At 44.5% G+C, this 23525-nt stretch overlaps 1 protein-coding gene and 1 long non-coding RNA gene across 2 annotated transcripts in view; one reads left to right on the forward strand and one right to left on the reverse strand.

Annotated features, from left to right (window-relative positions):
- The window catches only part of SND1 (staphylococcal nuclease and tudor domain containing 1), a 420688-nt gene that overhangs the window by 277617 nt on the left and 119546 nt on the right, over positions 1–23525 (forward strand). The window lies entirely within an intron of this gene.
- LOC109268941 (uncharacterized) lies at positions 7098–21918 on the reverse strand. Its single transcript, XR_002080850.2, has 2 exons — positions 21062–21918; positions 7098–8306 (listed from the first exon to the last, which is right to left on the reverse strand). It is a non-coding gene; the product is annotated as an uncharacterized LOC109268941 (long non-coding RNA).

The raw sequence follows: 23525 nt of genomic DNA on the forward strand, positions 1-23525 counted from the left end.
CTTTTGCCTTCTACTGTTGGTTTTTACTCTTGGTGCTTTTGAGTTTTAATAATAGTTGAGACAAGAGAAAAAATATCCTGGATGGGAATTGGACTGATTCCATGCAAAGCTAATAAGAGCTAGTAGAGTGGTACAAAAGGGTCAGACCTGGGAGCTTTTCCTTCAGGGTTCCTTTTCTGTTCCTTCTCCCCCCGCTCCTACTTGACCATTCTTTCTGGGTCGGTTACAGGTTATGTAGGCTGCCTTCCACCTGGTGGGCCTGGTGGGCCTGGTGGGCCTGGTGGGGAGGGACTGGGAAGCTGCTCTCTGCTGGAGCGTTTCCAGTACCAGCACCTGTCTCTGGTTGTGCCCAGATACCTCCGTTCTAAGTCCGTCCTTGTGTTTACCAGAAAAGTACATGTCAGTGTGGGTTTTCATTGTCATCTTGTTAGCCTGTTGGCATTTGCCAGCAGCCATTTAGTAGTAGTGGTGGTAAGCAGCAACATCCAGGGTTGGGCTACTCTCCACTCCCCCTGCCCTGTGGGGTGTCTATTTGGCCAGCCTAATAGTAGAAAATGGCAGGACCTGGATGTGAGAGAGGGCGTATAAATGGTGTGGTAATTTGAAATTAAAGGGAAATGCTTTGAAATCTGGTAATGGGCAGCCCCGGGGTGAACAGTACACACTGCCTATAAGACTTCATCCTGGTTGCTATGGGAACCACCTCTCACATCCCCTTTTCAAGCAGAGCTATGACTGGGTTTAAAAAAAAAACATAGTTCCTCATCATGAAAAACTATCTTTGCCCCCAAACCCTAGATCATTGCTCACCTTGGATTCCTTTCAGAAAATTTTCCTGAGGCTTCCCCAACCTGGTGGACTGTCTGTGCCACTCTGTGCCTGGCCCTTGATATAAAATTTGAATGAATGGCACTAACACTAACATGAGAATTAGAACACACTGGGTGCCCGGTGTGGGTAGCTGGCCCTACCTAGCACACCCTTGTGTTGCCCCTGAGTGGACGCCACAGGTGTTTACTCAAGGAGCTGGGTAGAACCACTGGCCCCATGATACATATCCTCAGGCCCCATGTATGTGGGGCTCCAAGGAAGCCCAAAGATCTGCCCTTAGTCTCACTGCCATGGGATTGGTCCCGGATTCTGATGTAGGGCTGCCAAGCACAGAACTTGTGGGAGCAAGAACAATTCACAGAAGTTCCTTTCATATCTGAGAGACATCTGAGACACAACTACATTCTCTGTCGTGTTCTTTCGCCATTTGCACTTTCCCCCATTTATTTAAATTACCATGTTAACCCAGACTATTAAGTTTGGTTGTGTGTGTGTGTGTGTGTGCGCGTGCGCACGCGCACGTGTGTGTTTTGTTTTTGCTTTTTTAACCACCCTTTGCCTAGGATAAAATAAATGAAGTCTACATCTCTGTTCAGTAGCCTTTGAGTCCTGGACATATGGCTCCCTTCACGGTTGGCTTATAGGCTTCTAAGTGGGCTCTGGAGAAACTTTGTTTAAGCTTTTTGGATTCCCTGTAGTTTTTCCTTATTATATCCGTGCTTTGCAACAGTAGTCCTGACTAAACCCTAGTAACTCCCGTGCTTACCTTCACTATATGTAGGAAGTTACTTAAATTGACTACTTTGTCTACAATGGGTAGAGAAGTTCCCGTTTCCCTGCCCTGGTGTGCCTCCTTCTCCTGAGCTTGTACATCTGCTAGTGATTTTTCTAGGGTTAATTTGGGTGTTTTTATTTTTAAATTGGAACATGGTGTCTGTCTCTTCTCTGTGTGTGTTTTGGATGCAGCCCCTGTGCTAGGCATGCGGTTATTAACTCTACTGATACACCAGTTCACTCATTAGCATTTGCATTTTAAATTACAAGCTAGAGCAGACGACATTTATGCTATATTTGTACCATTGCCTTCTTCATGAATGATGTCGTATGTGCAGGGAATTCAGAAATAACTCCTCTAGGGCCCTGATGTATTTTAGTCTCTTTCAGCTATTTCTTTTTCACTCTTGATTCTCATTGTTTGATAGGGATTTTTTTTATTCTGTTCTAAGTTTAGACCTATTTGTGAGTGCTACTGATTGGGAAGTGCTAATGACAACCCAACCCTTTGTATCAAAATAGGCATATTGCACAGAGTGGCCACCTTTCCCTTTCGCATTGTGCTCCTGGTAAGCAGTGCGCTTTGATTAGAAAGGAGGGAATTTTCTCCTCCACCGTTTGGTGGGCGAGAAGACATGGTAAAGGGCACTTGTTCTTGCTTGTATTCATGCTCAGATCTCTCCTTTTTATAGTTGATTAGTCCACGGTTATTTGTTAAACCTATTATTGCATGGTGCTGCATGGGGAAGAAAGGGAAACTGTATGCCTTCACGGAGCTGATTTTTGACAAGAAGCACATTTAGATTGCACTAAGGACAGCACATACTTTAATATATGAGACCAGGTTAGAGGTGGCCTTTTTAAGTTTAAGTTCAGTCCTCTTGGGGGAACTATTGCTATTGGCACATGGTGACTTCAGCACCTCGGGCACAAGAACCAAATCAGAAATGCCCACACATGGGGGCGCCCGGGTGGCTCAGTCAGCTACGCATCCGACTCCAACTCAGGTTATGATCTCACGGTTTGTGGGTTTAAGCCCCGTGTCAGGCTCTGTGCTGACTGCTCAGCCTGGAGCCTGTTTCAGATTCTGTGTCTCCTTCTCCTTCTTCCCCTCCCCTTCTTGCATTCTGTCTCTCTCTCTCTCTCTCTCTTTCAAAAATTAATAAACATTACCCCCAAAAAATAAAAAAATTAAAAAAAAGAAAGAAATGCACAGCCATGGATCATGGACCTGGGAGTGGAACCTTCCTAGGCTTAGGCGTGCCCAGATTAGCTTAAGCTAGTGTTTGGCTGGTTTCTGGCAGGAGATTAGGGGCAGAACTCTGGTACGTAGGTCTGTGTTCATGCCATCGTGCTGTTTCTTTGTGGTCTTCAAGTTTGATTCTCTTGAGTTCTGTCACAGGGACCCTTCCATTTGGTGAAATCTAACTTAAAACATCATGAAAAGTCCCGGGAAGTCGTATGGGAAGTTGTGCATTCTGGGTAAGCAAGCAAAAAATTTTCCAACTAATATAAACAATTTCTGTTCCCTCCCTCCCCACCGTCCTTCTCACTGGAGATCTCCTCTCATGTAGTCATCATTCTGCAAAGTAGCTGCTGGAATAACCAAAACATGAAGAGTTGCATTTGAAGCTCGTGATCCAAGTACAGATGTGTTAGTTTAGAACCTGATCCCACTAAGGTGTGTCATTGTCACACATGGCATTTCATACAATAATAAAAGAAATTGCATGGTAATGGCATTTTTATTTTAAATGTTTGTTTATTTTTGAGAGAGAGAGGGAGACAGAGCATGAGCAGGGAAGGGGCACAGAGGGGGGGGGGTGGGCACAGAATCTGAAGTAGGCTCCAGGCTCTGAGCTGTCAGCACAGAGCTCAACACGGGACTCGAACTCAAAGATCGCAAGATCATGACCTGAGCCAATGTTGGACGCTCAACCTACTGAGCCACCCAGGCGCCCCATGCGGTAATGACATTTTAAGCCTACTCTCCTGTTGACCCATTTCATGCTATGAGACTGGCCTCATGGTAAAAACTGCCACATCACATTTACTCCTTATTCCCTTAGCAAACAGGGTTACCCTATGAATGAGTGCTTAATAACTTCTTTCCAGTTCCAAGTCCTACTTCACATTTGATACAGCTCTGTATATTTTTCCTTGATTCTGTTAATTAGCCTTGTAATAAATTCTTACCTAGAAATCTGCTGATTCAGTGTTCTCCAGGAAACTCAGACCAACCACTACAAACATTGCAATCAGATCTCCAAATGGGCTTTGTTGTCTTGAGGGCCCCATAGGCCTCTGAGGGGTCCTTCCATTTAAACATGTAAGAGTTCAGGGACAGTTCTCCCTCACAACTTTACTTTAGTTCCTTTCCCAAAAACCAAAGACATATGAAGTCCTTTGGGAAAGCTCATGGACAAGACAATGTTAACGAAGAATTCTTACCTACTCTGTATTCCTTTTTTTCATAGAGATGGTCCCTGTTGGGCACATCCATTGTTTGCTGTGTACTTTAGTGGCGTGAGCTCTGGACTCCAAATCCACGGGCCTCTGCGCCTCAGTGTTTTCTTCTAGCCTTTAGTGTCTTTTAGTCTCTGTGCCTTTTACCTGGCAAAACTGCTCTCCATGAACGAAGTTGGGCCTAACAGAGTGTGCACAAATAGCATGGAGGAGATGGGGGGAATCCCTGGTGACTGGCGAGTGGTAAGGCTGGAGCCACCTGTGCAGGCAGATGACGGTGCATTTGGTTGTCGGTGGCAGGCATCTAGAGGGTTCTTTCGGTAGCATTTGTAAATGCTGCTTAATGATGCTGTTGGAGGCAGTTGAGACAAACCACTCAGTAAAGAACCGAGGAGTTCCCACACACTGTCTTTTGTGTTTTCATTGCATGTGTTATCCAGGTGAAGGGCTGATTGCTGCCAGTCACTCCCTGTCCTGCTGAGCTGGCGCTTCCGAGGGGAGGGCTGGGGCTGCCTGTGCTCCCCCAGCTGCCTAGCCATCCGTCCCTCTCGTGCTTCTCTGCACCTTCCTCCACTACGTCGTTGGCTTCTGACAGAAACCTTGAATTAAGTGGGTTAGGAATAAACTGCTTGAATGCGTTTGTGCAAGATAGCTTCTCTCACCAGCTATCTGAAGTGCTTTTTGAAATACACGGGAGCCCTTTGTAAGCTGCTTTATAAGCTGTGAAGTCCATTGTTGCTACTCTCTGCAGCCAGAGTGTCTCTAACCTAAGTGATGTCGACTTGGCTCCGGTCCAGGGTTTGGGATTGGAAACTCGCGTAAGCAGCAAAGCCGCCCACCAGAGTCACTAGCAGCTGTTGCAGGTTGGAGGATTTGCAGAAATTGAGATTGCTGTTCCCAGATATTGGCACTTGCCTGGTGATGAATGACCGAGTCTGTGCGAGGGGACTCTGTATGCTTTCCTTCGGACTTTTCTTCTCAGCCATCTATTGTGGCGCCTGCTCAATGGCCCCGTTGTGGAGGAGGGCGGCTGAATGAAGGGGTGAGTGGCCTGCCTCTGCCGCCATTCCCTCCCTCAATTGGCCTCAACTGAGACATTAATAATAGCTCTTTGATCCCTTGAACTGGTTCTTGGGGCAGGAATTTTCATGGCACCATAGCACAGATGCCAAGGGCTAAGAATCTAACCTCCAGAGGGTAGAGAAATGAACTTCACCTGAAAGAGTATGATGTGAACTTCGTTTTGATTACTCCGGTGTCTTTTGCCTTAACCTGCCTTTCTGTGCTAGCATAGCCAGAGAGGTAAGACCAAAGACCAGAAGTTTAATGTGATGAAGTTGTTAACCGCTAGTGTGTTTATTTCTGATAGGATTGCCCAACAGTGAAATTTTTAGAGGGTGGTGCCACTTTGTCTAATTTCTTCTTATCACGTGTACTTATGCATATTTATATATGCATATGCTGAAACCAGTGTTAGAATGTTATCTTCGTAGAGATTAAACTGCAAAAAAATCAGCACGAAAGGCCTCCATAAGAGACCTCCACCCTCCTAACTTCCAGTCTCCCTCTCATGTCACCTTTTTATTTCATAGCAGTTGCCATTATCTGGAACTACTGGTTCATTCATTTGCTTTTTTGTTGACTCATTATATCACCAGAATGCAAGATACTTGAAGGCAGGAACCTTGTCTCACCTTATAGCTGTTGAAACCCTGTAGCGGTTCCTAAAACAGTGCCTGACCCACAGGTAGCACTCAGTAGACAGTTCTTGGATGAATGAATGAACAAAACACTGAAGTTTCTGGGCTAATACTTAGCTTACTTGAAAATTCAGAAAACAAAATACCTTCTTTCCCTTAGAGAATGAGCACTAGAGCCACAACAGCCCTAAAATAGCAAAGAGAGCACCGAACTGGATGTCTGTGTGGAGAACTAGATTAAGGCTGAGAACTGTCCCCACAGTCCCATAGCCTCTCTGGGCCTTGGGTTTTTTCACTGAGTTGAGGGAGTGGATTATGTTTCTTTAGGGTTCATAGCAGGTCTGAATCACTAATAATAATAGCTTCAACTTATTGGAAATTTATGCTGTGGGTTAATTCATTTAATCCTTACCACAGCCATATTTGCTGGATATCATTAACATCTCCATTTCATAAATGAGAAACTGAGGCCTAGAGAAGTTCATTACGTTGCTAAATAAGCAGTGCACATTTTCTGGATCATGTTGTATATGCTGTCGTTTAAATGCAGTGCCCAAATTGACATTGAACCTATTGTTCCCAAGGTCTTAACCTCGTCTGTTTCTCCCGTCTTCCCTGCTTTTATTGCATCTGCCGATGTTCTCTTGTTGGGGGTTACCCAAAGAAAGGTTAAGGGGACATTGGTAGTGGCTCTCTTTAGAAAATGTAGTAATGAGGTTATGATATCTTAGTTGTTTCGGACTTTGAATTGTTTTCCGGCCCTCCAGATGACGCCAGTAGGATCCCATCTGAGATGAGAGCATGGAGGCGACATGCGATTGTGGAGCAGCAGGCGGGTCAGACCTGTGGGATGGGTTTATGAGCTGGGGCATTTATGGACAAATTAAACTTTAGCCCTGAGTAAGCAAAGTCCTAAGCCAGTTATTACTGCTCTGGCACTTCTAATGGGTCCTATGCAACCCTTATAAATTATTCAGCTGCTTTCCTAATGAAGCCTAGTCCTGGTGGTACTTAAGCACAGCTTAGAACAGGTTAGAGGGAGAGGATATTTGCTGACCATTGGGGAACCCTCCTTTCTAACTTGGAGATGAAAAGGTTAAACGGGCTACTTGGAGTAGCAGACTTTTGAGAGATAATACATGAAACTGGTGTTGAAATGTTAACATTGTAGACTAACAAAGAGCTTTCCTCTGAGGAGATGCCTGCTTAGGTTCCCTGGACTGACCCGATGCACCCTTCACAGTGTCTTGACTCTGGTGATTCAGTGCCCCAGGATAATCCAACATTTAAGCATCGCAAGTTGTTGGGATTTAAAAAAAAACAATGATAATTCCTATGACTTTATTTTGGTATAACTTCAAATTTATAGAAAAATTAGACAGTAATACAGAGATCTTCCATTTACTTGTCCCATTTGCTATCAGTATATTTTTAGAATCAGAAGATTTTTGCCAGATTGCCTCTCCTATCTGTTAAACAGCATAAAATAATTGCTTCCATTCCATACAGAACACACTTTAAAAAAGAAAAAAAAGCTTGTGTGTCACCTTACTTGCTCCCTTGCCACAACCATGGTATTGCCCCAGTTTGGAAGGTGGGCTGCGGCAATTGTAGATCCTGGCTTTCCCAGGGAAACTCTTGCTTTCAAGTGCTGTGGTCAGAGTTCAAGCCTAGTGTCAGGCCAGTGGATCTTTCTGGTTCAAAAGATATCCTTATAGCAGCTTTGGGCCCTGTCAGGCTCAGCTGTTTCCAGGGATGAGCGAACAGAAGGAGCACATCCGTCAGTTAGCCCTGTCTGTGCGCCACTGGGAGCCAGCACCCCCTCGTACCTCTGCATGCTTGCTGTCTTGAGCTTTTCGTGCTGCCCCTAGAAATGATGGGGGCTTTACAATCTGACTTCCTTTCTGATTTCTCTAAATAACGGATCAGATTAAAGCAAAATGATTCCTCCATATATACCGCCAAGCATGTTTGGGTTCGATTTTTTAAAGGTGCTCTTCAAATATCAGTGATTTCTTGATGAAGTTTGCATTTATCTGCATTCCAAGCTGCTGCGAGCTGCAGGACTTCACAGAAAGGAATCTCAAGGCTGATGCTTCCCAACGTGCCCGCTCAAAAGCATGATAACTCCTATTCGAGGACCCTGACTGTCTCATGTTTCATGGCACAACATTTTAAAGGTCTCTTTTCTCTTCGCTTTCAACTTTGCACATTCTTATCATATTTGCTCTTCTGCATCCACTCTTCCGGAATTTTCACCAAAATGAAAGCCATGTTGGTATGTGTACTCGTCCTCGCTGATTGTGTCTCTTTCGATTGCACTAGACTGTGGTTTTTTCATTCATTGGTGAATGGCCTTGATTTTTTAACAGCAAGAAGTATCATAATAGTGATGCCAGTGTTAATAGCATTTGTTCATCGTAGTCAAGCATTTTGCCCCCGTTGGTTGCCATGATCCTGCAGGGGACTTCAGCGAGATTGTCACCTTTGGTACAGCAGGATGTTATTTGGCTTAGGAGGGTTGAGATAGGAAGCCTAATTATATGGGAATAAAATAGGTGAAAGGTGAGATTGCAATACTTTAAAGGAAAGTTGATAATAGAAAGTTCACCGGACAGAGAACCGAACCGGAACCAGGAACACCTGGTTCTCATCCAGACTTTACTGCTCACTGGATTGCTTTTAACAGGGTTCACACAGGTGTCTGCCCCTACTTCTATGACTCCCGTTGGCTGTACTTTTATAGGCTCTGTCCCACTGTTATTAACCCCAAGACATTGTCCCAGCTCTGTGGCCTTGGATTCTATTAAATGATAGCCGACATTCTTTCAAGCCCTAAAACTTTCAAGGGCCCTTCTTTCAGGGGCCCTTATGAGCCCTTACTCTTACTCTTGCATTTTGAGTTTGAAATCAAGTCAGCTGGCCAGTAAATTGAGTTGACAAAGTTTTCACCTTGATATAAATGTAATCTATGTGAGTAGGAGTTGACAACGTCGAAGACAGCCAATGTCTTCTCTCAGTTCATCAGATAAACACTCTAACTGGATGACAGACCTCAGTTTTAAAGTATCCTGGGCTTAAAGGTGAGCTAGCCAAAGGCTAATGCTAATGCCATCGATCCAGTTCTCAGAAGAGCAATTAGGACCCTAATGAGATGAGGACCAAGGGTTTCTGGGATAGCACCAGAGAGAAGTTGAGAAGCTGCCTTACCAGCTTCCTTGAAGGCAAGCCGCTTGTTTGGGATGCACCCTTTGCTCACACATCTCCCCTGTATTCATGTAGGACGTAGGCCCCGACATGGCCCAGCTGCCTTATGTTTCTCGTTCTCTTCTTGGTGGGATTATACATTCACTGTGCCTGAGCATTGGCTTTATCTGGAATTTGTTTTTCTTCACGTGCCCATTTTTTAAAGCTACAAATTTCAACACTTAAGCTGAGAAATACTTACGGGTAAAATTCCATTAGAATGCTGGTTCGCCCACTTCACACATGAGGTATATTAAGGGTTCACCTTTAGCAACAACCCAATTAGTAATTGCCAATACCGCTTATGTGCGGTGTGGGATTGTTAACAGTTGCTATGAGAACCTTCAGTTTTGCATTCCCTGACTCACTTTACATGAACAATGCAAATGTGAAGAGATTTGAAGTGGGGGGGAGATGATAAGACGCGGAGCTGGCAAATAAATGAAGCTGTTCTTTCTTGAATCATTTTGAGTGGTAAGTTCTCAGTGATCATTCAGTTCTTCCGCCTCCTGCCCTTGTGGTAGTTTGTTTTCCCTAAATCTTTAAGAAGGAAGTAAAATAGTTTGACCTTTATTTGCATTGAGCTTCAAAACAGTTCAAGTTCAATACTTAGCAGGAAGATTGCCTTTAATGAGCTACGTTTAGAGGAGGTGGATTTTAATCTCTTAATGTTTGGAAGGAGATGAGATGCCCGTACACAGTGAGAAAGTTTGCAGCCTTATCTATTATATTTGAAACTGAATCACTCTCCCAGCAGCATTTAAGAACAACAACAACAAAAAACTGCGTGGGTTTCTTTTTGTTGTTGTTGTTTTATTTTTGGGGGGCAAAAAAGCATCTCATCTATAGCATGTGCCTATGTGTGGAATCTTGAATTAAAAAAAAAAAAAAAAAAAACCCACTCAAGTAGCTCAGAAGTCCTCTTTCCTTGTTTTGGACTTCATCTGAGAAAGAAATTCTGGTTCCAGACCAAGCTCCTTCTCTTCCTTCCCAGCTCCCTCCCCTCCTCAGGGTGAAGTGTGGGTTAGAGTCTCTAAAGAAGGAAAAGGTGCTTCCTCAGCCTTTGTCAGCGCTAATCGCCAGCTGTCTTTAGTGCTCTGTCACTTTGTTTTTTCTTTCCCTTGTTATTTGGTGGGCCTGGTTTTATGCTGAATAGAAGAAGATAGAAGATAAAGAGTGCTTAGTTATCCCTCCTCCTTCCTCTCGTTCCCTGTCCTCTCCTTGCACCTGAAAAAGGATTATAATGCTAGGGTGGACATTCTTGGTTTGCATTTTGGAGCAGGAGCTTTATAGGAGGGCCTGTAGTCAGCATCCAATGGGAACTGGCTGTACTGACCACTTGTTGGTGTGAGTAGTAATGTGCCCTCAGAGTCCCAGGATGGTTCCCCGGCACTTCCAGATATAGCTTGAAATCTCATCAGTCCCAGTGAGTTCTAGCATAGAGCTTCTCAAATTTGTTCAGTAGGTCTGATGCAGGGCCAGAGAGTGTGCTTGTCTATCAAGGTCCCTGGTGATGTCATTGCTGCTAATTTGCAGACCACTATTGAATGGAAATGGTCTAGACTCTCTTCTTGTTTTGTTGTTCCTTGGACTTGGATATTAGGAAATATCAATTGCACACACAAAACCTTAGTGGCTAAGAGGTCAGGTTTTAGAGCCAGTCCCCATCTAGTCGAGTTTAGGCTCCCCACTTGCTAGATATTTGAAACTCTGTTTCCCCATTTAAGAAGTAGGGGCTGAAATGGTGTTACTGTGTGATCAGCAAGTCATTCGCGGTACTTCTTATCCAGGGACCAGCAAAACACTATGTGGCCATTTTGCATGCATACGTGATGCATGATTTGAATTCTGTTCACAGAAATGCCATCTGGGGCACCTTATCCTTGTGATATCTGAGGGCAGTCCTGTACTTGAACCAGGGCCATACTTGGCTTCCTCTCTCATCCATGAATGTAGAACTGTGTTCTGAATGTTATGTTCCTTTCCTCCTCTTCACATGAGTCCTTGTTTATTTTGCTGTTGGTGTTTAAAGTTTATTTATTTTGAGAGAGAGAGAGAACTCAAGCGGGGGATGGTGGGGAGAGCCCAAGCAGGCTCTGTACTGTCAGTGCAGAACCCTAACTGTGAGATCATGACCTGAGCTGATATCAAGAGTGGGAAGCTTAACCAACTGAGCCACCCAGGCGCCCCAGCCCTTGCTTGTTAAGAGGTGTGGGACCCTTAGTGCAGCATCCTAAGCTGGTCAGTCGTTGTGGCCTCATCTTCTGGAGCTGTAATGGATGTTTCCTGCCTTGATACCTATATTAAAATTCTCTGTGTGGAACAGCAAAATGGGGAAGTTAGCCCTCCATGAAGGATACCCAAGCATTGTTTTCAGTAGCAACGGTAGTTGCCGATTGAATCTCAAATATGTAAGGTTATACACTCTCTAACAATAGAGGTTCTGTGTCTGCAAAGGAATTCTTTCTAGAGAATAACGTTGATTTATTCAGGACAGAATGTGATGGTTAAAAGTAGAAGATGGAAATGTGGGGCTGAAATGGTTGAAAGGCATGCCCAAGATCATAGGGCCTTTCACACATCCTGGTCCCTTCCTTAGTAGTGAGTGTAGGAACCTCAGCAAATGTCCTCAGGTGTCCTCTTGAATTATGGGGTGGCGGGGGACTTTTTCTAGGAGAAGATTCCTTGGTTCTTATTTGGGCCCGCATGTTGGAAAATCCACATTTGCCACGTTGAAGTGTAGCTGGCTTCTATTCGTCCTTCACTTCTCAGCTTCTCATTTTTTCCCAGAGAACTTTGCTGACTCCTGGACTAGAGTAAGCCATTCCTTCTTAGGTGTTCCTAAAGTTCCCTGTAGTTCCCTTCCTTATGTTTTTATGCAAGCCTTCTCTAATAGATGCTAAACTTCCGGAGTCTTTGTGTTGCTTGTCTCTCTTGTGTTCCTGGTGTTTAACACTGTGGTGCCTGGCACATAGCAGGCACTCAATAAATATGTGTTGAGTCAAGTGGAAACTTCATCTACTTCTGGAGCCCTGCATTCTTCAGTGGAAAATAGCAAGAAAGTGATGCATATTCTTACATACAGTCTCATCATATAGCAGCTTTGATGCTCATTTCTGTTGGATCTCATTTCCAAGATACTTGTGGAGTTTTGTTCGGTAGTTGTATTTGTGGCACCAACGTGCATTTGTAATGCTCTTGGGAGCATATCCTGCCTCCAGGAACTGGGATTGTACATGAGTAAAAATCATCACTGATTTCCAAAGAGCAGGCATCAGCCACAGAGGGTGCAACATGATGGAGTAAGCTCAGGGAACAGGAGAAAGCAAACTTCACTTAGAAACTACTAGCTGTAGGCTAAAACCTCAGAACTCGTAGCTTTCCTGCATTTTTCAGACCCTATAGCCTTTGTGACCCCTGGAGATTCCTGAGCAGATCCATCAGGCAGGGAGGAAAGCAGCTCTGTTGGATTTTATCGCTTTTTGCTTTAGCTTTCCATGCTACACGACAACAACAACAATCCAGGTTTTTTCTGAAGTTGCCTATCAAAATTGAAAGTGTCAGATACCCAATATTTTGAGGCCAGTAATTAACTAGAACATTTTTATTTATGTCGACGCCTGTAAAACATCTTTATCAATATAATCTTGACCTTTTTTCCTAGTATGGATGATTGTAACGCAAATAAGAAGAGCATACAGTTAAAAGAGAAGAAAGCATCTGTGATTAAAGTGATTGACTTACTCAGCAGTTTCCTCTCCCTCCGCTGTTCAGGGGCCATGTGCTAGAATGTTCTCTTCTTTCCCATTGAACTTTTCTTCCCTCCAACTTTACCACCCACGCAAACTTCTCATTCAGAGATTCCTCTTCCAATCTTTTGTAGTTTCAATCCCATTTCTTCTTTATTTACCTCAGTTACTTTTCTTTTTCCTGCCCCTAGTTTTTTTTCTCTCCCACTTGCTTCTAAGAAGGAAACCTTTCTTTTGCGTGGCTTGTGAACTAGTGCCTATGCGCTCAGTGCTTTTACATGGATTGTTCATTTAATCTCCCTTAACTTTGTCAATCTGCCCTTTATTTAATTTACTGTCACAATGATAGTTTGGGGGATAGTAAAAGAAATCAAGGAAAAGTTTTATATGCTTTGAATCAAATGAAATGTTTTCCCTCATACCATCAGTGAATCCTTTTCACTTACATCTGAAGCTATTGGAAAGCAAGTCTTGTTAATTTTCATTTATTCAGAGGCTGCTTATCCAATTTGGCAATTATCACTTCCTTCTCTGCACTCTCCTGCTGCTACTCTTATCTTAGCCTTTTCACTGTTCCTCCTCCACCATAGGGAAGGAGAGGGGAAAGGAAAGAAAATTTAAACAGTAAATGTTGCTCCTTATTTTTAATTAGATTTTTCTGAGGCAATATGTAAAAACTGACAACACTTAGGTTCAGGAAATTGGATTGACTTTCTCAGATTCACTGTCTTATAAGTATCTATTGGTTTTGTGGGCAGACATGGATTGACTGATTGATGTAGACGAGAAGTTACAAGGGGCAACTAGAAGAGTGCCACCCGATGTAATGAACCTGGAGAACCTGTCTTCCTTCCTCCCTCCCTCCCTCCCTCCCTTCTTTCCTTCCTTCGCACAGGTATTTACTGAATGTGCACTGTGTTCCAGGGACACAGCAGTGAACAGGACAAAAGCCCACCTCCATGGCGCTGATGGTGGGTTTTTGTATGGCGTTGCAGTACTGACGATCTGACCTATGGAACTGCGTATCTTCCTTCCCGCCACAATGCAGCACACGATCCTCCTGAGAGCAGGAGCCTTTGTTATTACCTTCTCAAGTAAGATTGTCAGTCTTTCCTTCGTTTCTGCTGGATTTCTTCTGTGTGATTAAACAGTGGCGCTGCTGGATACTTGAAGCAAGGGTTGAGAGAGACCCTGGGGAGACTTATTTCATCCTCTAATCTCTTAGTCTTCAATTTTGTCCCTCTTCCCCTGGAAGCTCAGTCTCCATCCATGTGACCACTCTCCAAGAGCGTTGTGTTTGTGTTGGCAGAAGTTAGGATCTGGAGAGCAATGCTTCTTATGGATTAATTGCCAAAGTAATTATATTGTAAAATAATACGCGTGATTGATACTTAATATATCCCTCTCTAGGGAGCTGGAGAGCTTCACTGATTTGGAGAGATGAGCCAGTTGCTTGTTTAGGAGCAGAGCTTTGTGTGAAAAGCCAAATTAATAGCCTGGACGTGAAAGCGGGAGCAGATACTGGCAGATGATTAGAGGTTAACCACCTTCACCATAAAGGGTGTTGTACCAGGAAGGAGCCCACTGGTTACACTCAAGAAATGTAAATCTCTTGGGGGTACCTGGGTGGCTGAGTCAGTTAAGCATCCAGCTTCAACTCAGGTCATGATCTCACAGTTCGTGAGTTCGAGCCCCATGTCGGGCTCTATGCTGACAGCTCAGTGCCTGGAGCCTGCTTCAGATTCTGTGTCTCCCTCTCTCTCTGTTCCTCCCTCGTTCACACTCACGCTCTCTGTCTCTGTCTCCCAACAAAAACTGAATAAATGCTTAAAAAAGAAAAGAAAGAAATGTAAATCTCCAGGAGGTGATAAGAAGAGGTAGTTCTCTTGCCGAGAAGCGGCGTCTCTAGTATCTGCACTGGGGTTGCTTGATCCGGACTCCACCCCCCCCCCCCCCCCCCCCCCGGCCCTCCTGCTGCCACAGCTGGCGCTGACTTGAAGGGTACTGGCTCCGAGCAGCAGCTCTGTAAAGTCTCTCTTCTTTCTTGTCGGGAAGAGCACATACAGCCTCTCGGTGTGGGCGACGTCCACATAACGAGAGCGCCTTATTTATTTTGGGCCCATGAGCTTGCGTAACGTGCCTATTTAACACCCTCCTAAAAGCGCTTTTCAGCACATGAGCAAGTAAGGAAGCCCACTAAATCCTGCCTCTTCTGGGCACAGTGGGCTGTTTAAGGTTGTTCCTGCCGCTGTGTATTTATGGACAGGGGCTGGAGTTATGACATTTATCTCTGTTGGTTGGGGCACTGATATATAACTGCCTGTGGCTCCCGTGGAGAGCGGCACCTTATCTCGAGAGGGAGCTGTGAGAGCACGCCTGTAACTCATCCTGCCAGCCTCTGCGGCCATCAGTGTTGGAAACCACTTCACCCACCTGCTGGGGGCGGGGGGAGGGGCACACAGTCATGCTTACAAGGGAGACTTTGGTGAAAAATTATCTAGGGTTTAAAAGCGCAAGAGAGGGAAACATCGCTCCAAATAAGCTCTCCTCAGGGTGGCCTGTTTTGACCTGCTTCCTGGCACGCTCTTCCTTCTCTGTGTTTAGCCATATAGATTCGGGTTGTTTTTAAAGAAAAGTTTGAGCGATTTCTTTTCTTTGCTGTGTTTTTGTTCTTAGGAAGTACGTGGTAATTAATGAACATGTGGGAAATAGAAAAATTAAAAATGAACAAACACATAGTAAACACTGATATGGAGACATACCAGTCTCCAACATTTGCGTGTAAGTACTTTCCCATTGTGTTCTCAGCCTATTCCCTGCCTTCTCTGAGAGCCAAGAAAGACTTGGTTTGATCTCCAGATCTGATGCACAGGCCCTCAGTAGCTTGGATTAACTTGTCTGTTTCTGTGCCCTGAAAATATAGGATTGGTAAATTTAAAGGAGATTAAAAACAAAACTGAATAGAGAATTGGGTAGAAGCCAGGCTGAGTCCTGTTGTTATATTGTCCTTGGTCCTGGCCCTTGGAATTTGTGGTTGAGCAGAAATTTAGGGCTCCTTTTGAACTTTTGAGACCCAGCCTTTTAAGGACCAACAGCCACCCCATTTCTTGGACATACTATCAGGGATCCTTAGTGTATAGAATCAGTTTTTTCTAATCTTCCTTCCCAGACAGGATTCTAGTCTCTTGTGAGTCTTTCTGCTTCTGTTCTCATGACCCTCCTGATCTGCCTTCCATGTACCAGAGAGACCTTTCTAAAATGTACATCTGCTCCTGTCATTCCCCTGCTTGTGACTTCTCGGTAGTTTCTTTGCCTTCAAAATAAGGCATTTATGGCCGTCTGGGACCTGAGCCCTGCTCACCTTTAGAGCTTTTCCACCCTTCACCCCCACCAAACCTCTTCCTGAGCAGAGGCACTTGAAGTATCCAGAACCAGCCATGCTGACCTCGGCGCTGTACACATTCTGCTCGCTCAGGTTGGAGTGTCTGGTCCCTTCTCTCCTTCCATCATCACCCCTTCACCCCCAGGAGTCCGGCTCAGGTGTGTGCTTTCCGGGAAAGCTTAGTTTAACATCCTGACTATCTGTGCACATGTCTGTCTGTTGCTCTAACCTGTATGTTCCTTGTTCATCTCTTCTGTATGAACATATGCCCAGCCCTTAGCCCAGTGCCTGGCCTGGAGGAGGAATAGGAGGAATGCGTCCCATGTATGCTGAATGAATGGAACAGTGCTCGATTTTCATACGGTAATTGCCTGCCAGGTCTCTGCTACCATTTGCTTCCTCTGGGACTGTGGGTGCTCCATGAAATCCAGAGCCCAGGCACCCCACTTCTTTCAGTTTCTCCACTGTGTGCAGTAAAACCGTGGAAGATATTTCAGATGGCATCCAAAGGAGTGACAAGTTTGTGTTGGCAAAGATAGCATACATGTGAAATCCATTTAAATTGGTGAGGAAATGAGGCAAGGATGAGGTTACAGAATGGAAGTTCATGTGAGAAGACACAGTGAGGGAAAGCTCCGTGGAGAGCCTGGAGGCTCAGCAGAGACCTGAGGGCTGTTGCCTGGTCCACCAGTGATGATTACGGAGTTCGAAGGACAGAAACAAACCACAGTTGAGGGCAAATCAACTTGTCATCCTAGGCCTGGGCACTCCGGGTTTGGTGCTACATGTGTAGCACCCATGTGTGTGTGCAATTTTTGCTGTCTTCTCCCTGGAGGCCCCACCTCCCTTACTTTACCGTATGTCACTCCTCATCTGTCACATTATACAATTTGCTTGTTTATTATCTTTTTCCTCCATGAAAGCAGGAATTCCTTTCTCTCCATTCACCACCATAGAGGGAAACCTAGCACCTAGGACATCGCCTAGTCCATGGTGGGTCTTGAATCAATAGAAACCTTTTCCCTAAAAAAGGAAATGTAGGATAGGAGACCGTATAGAAAACGAGCATTTACCAGTCTGCCACTCATTGTTCTGTGGCCAGGGGAACTGGAGATAATGAAAATGCATGCTCCTGAAGTTCTGTTCCCAGCTCCCCAAGAAAATAAGTCTAAGTTCAGTTTTTCTTCAAAGTTGTCTTGCCATGTTAAACCCACCACTCTGAGCCATGGGAATAGAGAGGCGACGGTGTTGGGACCACATCAGCACCATGTTTGGAGCCAACGGTAATTCGCTAACTAGTTTCCTCTCCTGCAGAGGTTCTCGGCGTCCTGTCTGGAACTTGCCCTGCTGGAAGCCCAGTCCTTCTCATGTGCTGTCCCTGTGCGGGTGGTGGCCAATTAAATGGCCATCTCATTGTGAAAATGCCTGTACGGAATTGAAACTCATTCCCTTATCTCGTTCTTCTGATGCCACACCTGCATCTTGTTGACTTAAAACAGAGACAGAGAATATGACCTCCTAAATTTTCTGTTTCTGGCCATTCATTGTGTTCCTTGGAAAGCTGTAGTTTCCATTCCTTTTGGTATGTACTTTTTAAACAGCAACAAAATTATGGGCTTGTCCTCGCTAGTCTTGGCTGTACGGTAGAGGTGGTGGGTCTTCGAGAGCAGGATTGCTCATGATTCTGAGAGTAAGAAGGGTGGGGTGAGAATAATGGCGGCAGGTAACTGTTGTGATTGGCGGCGTTTGGCTGCTGCTTCACCGGTGCAGGGCTCTGTGTTGAAGGCTAGGGGGCAGGAGGATGCATGGGGAACCATGTGGACCAGCAGGCCCCAGCTGAATCTACTTGAAGTCCAGTAGTATAAGGCCTGTCCATATTCAAGAGTCAGGTCACCTATGGGAAGCTTCCTCCCTATCAAATCACCCGGTCCTTGCTGCAGAGGGGTTTAGGATAAAGTGGTTTTCTCTTCTGAATTACTTTAGTAGGCACTTACTTTTCCCCCAACATTGTTAAATGCTACATAAATAGTAGCTTATCTGATTTAATATGTATAATAACCCTATAATGCATTTCGACTTTTATCTCTTTCGTAGGTAAAGAAACTGATACCAGTTGGCTGTGTAAATGGCACCCCTGGAATGAATTGGGGCCTTGCAGGCACAGCCATGCATGGGGGCCCTGAGAAGCACAACTAGGGCTAACCCTGAACTACTTTGAGTGTCAGAGTTGGCAGGCAGGTTACTGACAAGAGTCCTGTAAGACCAGAGTTCGGGTTCCTTCTGAACACGTCGTTTTAAAGAGACTATTTTATGTCATTTTCATCCATTCTTATGTATCCAGAGTGCTTGCTTCTTCTCTGTGGAACTGTGGCTGTTCCACTTTAAAACAGGCAAGTGGCCCTTTCCTGAAGCATCAGTCGCCTTTCATGCCTTCCCTCAGGTCTGTGCAGAATGCATAGGTGAGAGGGGTGCCTGGGTGGCTCAGTCAGTGGAGCGTCCAACTTCGGCTCAGGTCATGATCTTGCAGCTCGTGAGTTCAAGCCCCACATCGGGCTCTGTGCTGCCAGCTCGGAGCCTGGAGCCTGCTTTGGATTCTGTGTCTCCCTGTCTCTCTGCCCCTAACCCACTCGCATTCTGTCTGTCTCTCTCAAAAATAAATAAACATTAAAAAAAAAAAAAAAAGAAAAGAATGCATAGGTGAGGAGCTGTGGGGAGAGTAAACTGTGGGTCCACGTTCTGGAGGCATCAAGCATGAGTGCCAGACTAGAACCAGTGACTTCTTGGCCGCCTGGTGTGTGTCTGCACACACAGGAAATGTGACTGCAGGTGTGAGTTGAGGGTAGAGGGATAGAGAGAGAGCATGTAGCACGCTGGCATGTTCGCTGATTGCCACTGTTATTACAGATCTAAGGCAGTGTTGAATTAGCCAATTAATAGAAATGAATATGCCGTTGGAAACTACGTTTGTGTGGGGCTTTTTGTTGTTGGTGGTAAATTGGCTAATTTAACACCATCCTAGAATGGTAGCGATTGTAATGGCAGCAGCCCACGAGTTCAGGAGAAGGTGGGGGTGATTCCCTCCAGAGCTTCCTTGGGCATTTCCACATGCCCTGCGCTCTTATTCTGTGAGGCAATGGGGTAAGCCGTATCTGCACATCAGCTGGCAGTGGCGTTTTGGACTCCACAGGATGCTGGCCAGACCTTCGTTGTCATGGGGGTGCCACTTAGGAGTTGTTCCCTTGGCACACTATGTTGCCATCGTTTTTATATACACATTCCTACACATATAGCTGTTAGTATATTTATTCATCCTGGATGCCATTCTAACAGTGACTCTCCATTTCACTCAAAGTAAAAACTAGAGTTTTTATTGTGGCCTCCAAGTATGGCCCATCTACCCCCCCCACCCCCCCACCCCCAGTGTATGTATTCCCAACATGTGCAATTATGCTTGTCATGTGATAGGTGCTTGGTAAATATTTGTTGAATGAACAAATTCTGACTAGCCACAGTGCTCCCCCATGATGGGGAGATCTAGAAAGCTGTGTTGGCAGTCAGGTGGCAAGTGTAGATTTTCACTTCATCCTCAGTACTTTGCAAACACCAACCAATGGAAAAGTCCCTTCGTGTTCTGCCTCCCTCCCCCAACCCCTTCTTCCCCAGAAGCCTGCCATCTATCCTCATCAGTTGGAGAGAGAGGTAGAAATAGACCTGCTTCTCAAGCTGCTGCCCATTTGTGCTCTGGAGCTGACTGGTGGGGAGATCAGGGCCAACAGTGCCTTTGCTTCTGTCACTTTCTCCTTTCCCAGTCCCACATGGCAGTATCTGGGCCAGTATAACGGCTGCTGGCTGAGACACCCTGTTTTTCTCACCTTTCTAGAATGGATCCTCATTACTGATTCCTAGCCATACTGGAGGCATGGACTTTACCTAAGACAGTTTACTGTGTGGGGTCGCCTGGATAGGCATTACTGGTCTTTGTCACTAAATGCCATTAGCAGCTCCCCTCCTTCCAGCCATTACAGCAACCAAAAATGTCCCCTACAGATTTTCAGACTCCCTTTGGAGCTGATACTGCTTCTAAGACCCACTAATCACCAGGTGAAGAAGAAAGAAAATATATCTATCTAGAAAATGAGGGGTTACAGAAGTTTTGCTGAGCATCATACTTTTTTTTTTTTTTTTTTTTTTTTTTTGAGGCCCTGGCTGAGGTTAAATAAAGATGAATTAATAATGAAGTCAAATCAGACTCATCCCATTCAGCTATCCTCTACAGCCCTAGGGGCATCACTTGCTGAGAAAATACACATTAAATCTGTATTCACCATGATCCTTTTGTGTTGATCTGTGCAGCAAAATGGACCAGGTTGCCATCTATATTCACATCTTCTCAGAGTTATATTTTAGGAGGGAGATTAGGGCCAGACTCTGAGAGCCTTTAAAGGATTATATCAGATGCCGCAGTGTTACAGTGAAATTGGAACGAAGGCTCAACTTCTGAGAGGCTCGATACTAGGCTGCCAGTTGCCCACGAACATCCTGGAATGGAGTTTAGGGGAATCCCAAGAGGCGATAGTCCCAGGATGGACTTGGGGGCATAGAGAGGTCCTTGTCAGAGGTGCCTCAGTCAACTTCCCTTTTTTCTGTCCAGAGAAGCATTCATTAAATGCATCCTCATCCCTTCAAACCATGTAAACCCACACACACGTGGGCCCTCTCTAGGTTTCCCACAGTCAGAGCATTTTATCCAGATAGTTATTGGATATAATGAGAAATATATACTTAACCTGCTTTGCAGGATTAGGTAATTAAGGAGCGTGAAGTTTGAACGTATTACTGAATATACTTCTAAAATCTTGTTACAATCAGTGGCAGTTTTTTTCAGACACTAACTACAAATGGTGTTTACTTACAAATATTTTTTCTCTTTTTTACAAATGGAGCTACATGATGATGAGGTCTAGATTCAGGTATCTTCATTCTGAGCTGCATGAAAAGCAAGCTGAAGTAAGAAAATAGAAGAAAGTTTAGGGTGATAACAAATAAAATTAAATCCTTTGATTGCCGCTGTAACAAACACGTGCAAAAAGTACTCGTTTTCAAGAAAGGAAAAAAAGCAAAACCTAAAACCAAAACAACCAAAGTTTAAATACCACTTTTGCCACGTGAAATTGTCTAATCAGCCTCATTTTCTTCTATTGACATCATCAGCTTCTGTTTGTTCTGATGCTTCATTTTTAGTATCTTTATGGGCTTATGAAAGCAGAAAGATTCCCTGGGTTGGAACAAGCTTCTCTACCATTTCCTGTGGGCCCATTCTCAACCAAAATAAATCAACACAAATGCCAGTGTCTGCTCTCTTGCCAGGCCTCTGAGACCTCCTTGGAAGAAAAAGGTATATCTTATCAAGCTCGGTGAAATCAACAAGCAGATTTAACCCAGAATACCCTCCTGCAGCAACACTGTTCCCCTTTGGGGACAGCAGGGCATCATACCAGCACCACTGATAGCTGATTGGCCTGCTCGTTCTCAGCACATAACCTATGAGCTGCAGGGATCTGATCCTGTAAGCTTATTAAGATCATTTTGCATAACTTTTAGAAATTAAGAGAGTATAGAGGCGCCTGTGTGGCTCAGTTGGTTAAGCATCCGACTTTTGGTTTCAGCTCAGGTCATGATCTCACAGTTTGTGAGTTCAAGCCCTGCATCAGGGTCTGTGCTAACAGCAAGGATTCTCTTGGGATTCATTCTCTCTCTCTCTCTCTCTCTCTCTCTCTCTCTCTCTCTCTCTCTTTCTTTCTCTGCCCCTCCCCCACTCACTGTCTCAAAATAAACTTTAAACAAATTTTTTTAAAGAAATTAAGAGAGTATAAAGGTAGGATAACTACATTGTGCATAATGTATTCCTTTTCTCATTGTGATTAAAAAGAAAAATAATTCCAGAGAGTTCTAATGTAAAGCCGTAGTACTTTTAACGTAAAGGAGTATGATGGATTCTCCTACTACTTGGAATTGCTGTGCTAGGAGGAAGATGGGGAAAGGGAATGAATATAGTCAAATAAATTAAGCCTCGAAACCCAGATAGTGCTGTGTAAGCAAGCTGACTACAAATCAAACAGAGAAGTGTTTGCTGAAGAATATGTGATCTTAGTTGAGGCTGAACAAAACCAGCCTCTTTGTACATATGTGTATATTTCTCTTGACATGTGCAAAGTCTGCAGTCCCAGATCGCTTTGGCAAAAAGCATCCGCCATCCATGAAGAAGAAAACTGCAGAGCAGATTTCCCCGGATAGCAAAGAGTAATCTTTGTCAAATGTAGATAAGCCTGTTGGCAAAGAGTAGATTGGACTTTTTTTCTGTATGGTTTTTCTGGCTTTAAGGATCCCCAGATTTCCTGTGTTTGCTTATTGTTTTTAATATGTGAGTTTTATTTCTTAACATTGTTCTGGCTAGCATATATCAACCTGAAAGATCAAGTCCTGGTGTGGGTCGCAGTGATCAAGCCCGGTATGTTTGTTAATCAGGCCCATCATGCAGGCAACTTCTGTCAGCCTTTCTGGAGAAAGTACTAAAAACCGTCCAGCTTCTCATTTTACAGAGGAGGAAACAGAGGCACAAAGAAATGGAATGGCATTGTCATGGTCACAAACTCTTTGTAATACAGTGGGGGTTTCATCCCATGGACTTGTAACTCTACAGCTTGCATTCTGCAATAACACATTTCCTAACTTAAAACCTTTTTTGAACAGATTGCTTCCAACTCAGAGCCAAAGCTACTTTAAGCAGCAGTTCAAATGATACTGTGATCTCTTGGAGTCTATAGAAAACTTGGGAGTAGAGCATATTTTCCTTCTCAGAACCTCAAGTCAAATCAACAATTACTTTATAGCTTATTCTGATGATTGCATTCTATTTGATCTATTTTTCTCTAAGTTGTTCAACAGCCTTAGGCCAAAATCATTATGTTCTGACCTGAACAAGGAGATTGGGGCAGCTGGATTTGAAACTGTGAAATGCAAAGCATGAATAGGGTACAGCAAGTCATTGTCTTGGGATGAGTGTAGATGGTGAGTGAGGGAGCACTGGTGGGTAAGACTGGAGCTGTGTATTTCTCAATGGGGGGGCCAGAGAGGCATCTTGGGTGGAATGTTTACTCCTTGTCTGGACTTGCCATGAATTGCAGGATGTTGAACATCTTATCCTCCCCCCAGAAATACCACAGCACCCTTTGCTAGTGCGAGCACTGAGCACATCAGTAGACCGAGCAGTCCCACAGCAAGAGCTCCCAGAGGATGTTGCACGGTCCCCAGTGAGAAATCTGTTGTTTGGTACCACGGGTGGAGAAGGCGAAAGGTAGAAACTGAGGGAACACTGCA

Source organism: Panthera pardus, unplaced genomic scaffold (genome assembly GCF_024362965.1).
Source record: "Panthera pardus isolate Hobbes unplaced genomic scaffold, ASM2436296v1 HiC_scaffold_8, whole genome shotgun sequence".
Taxonomy (NCBI): domain Eukaryota; kingdom Metazoa; phylum Chordata; class Mammalia; order Carnivora; family Felidae; genus Panthera; species Panthera pardus.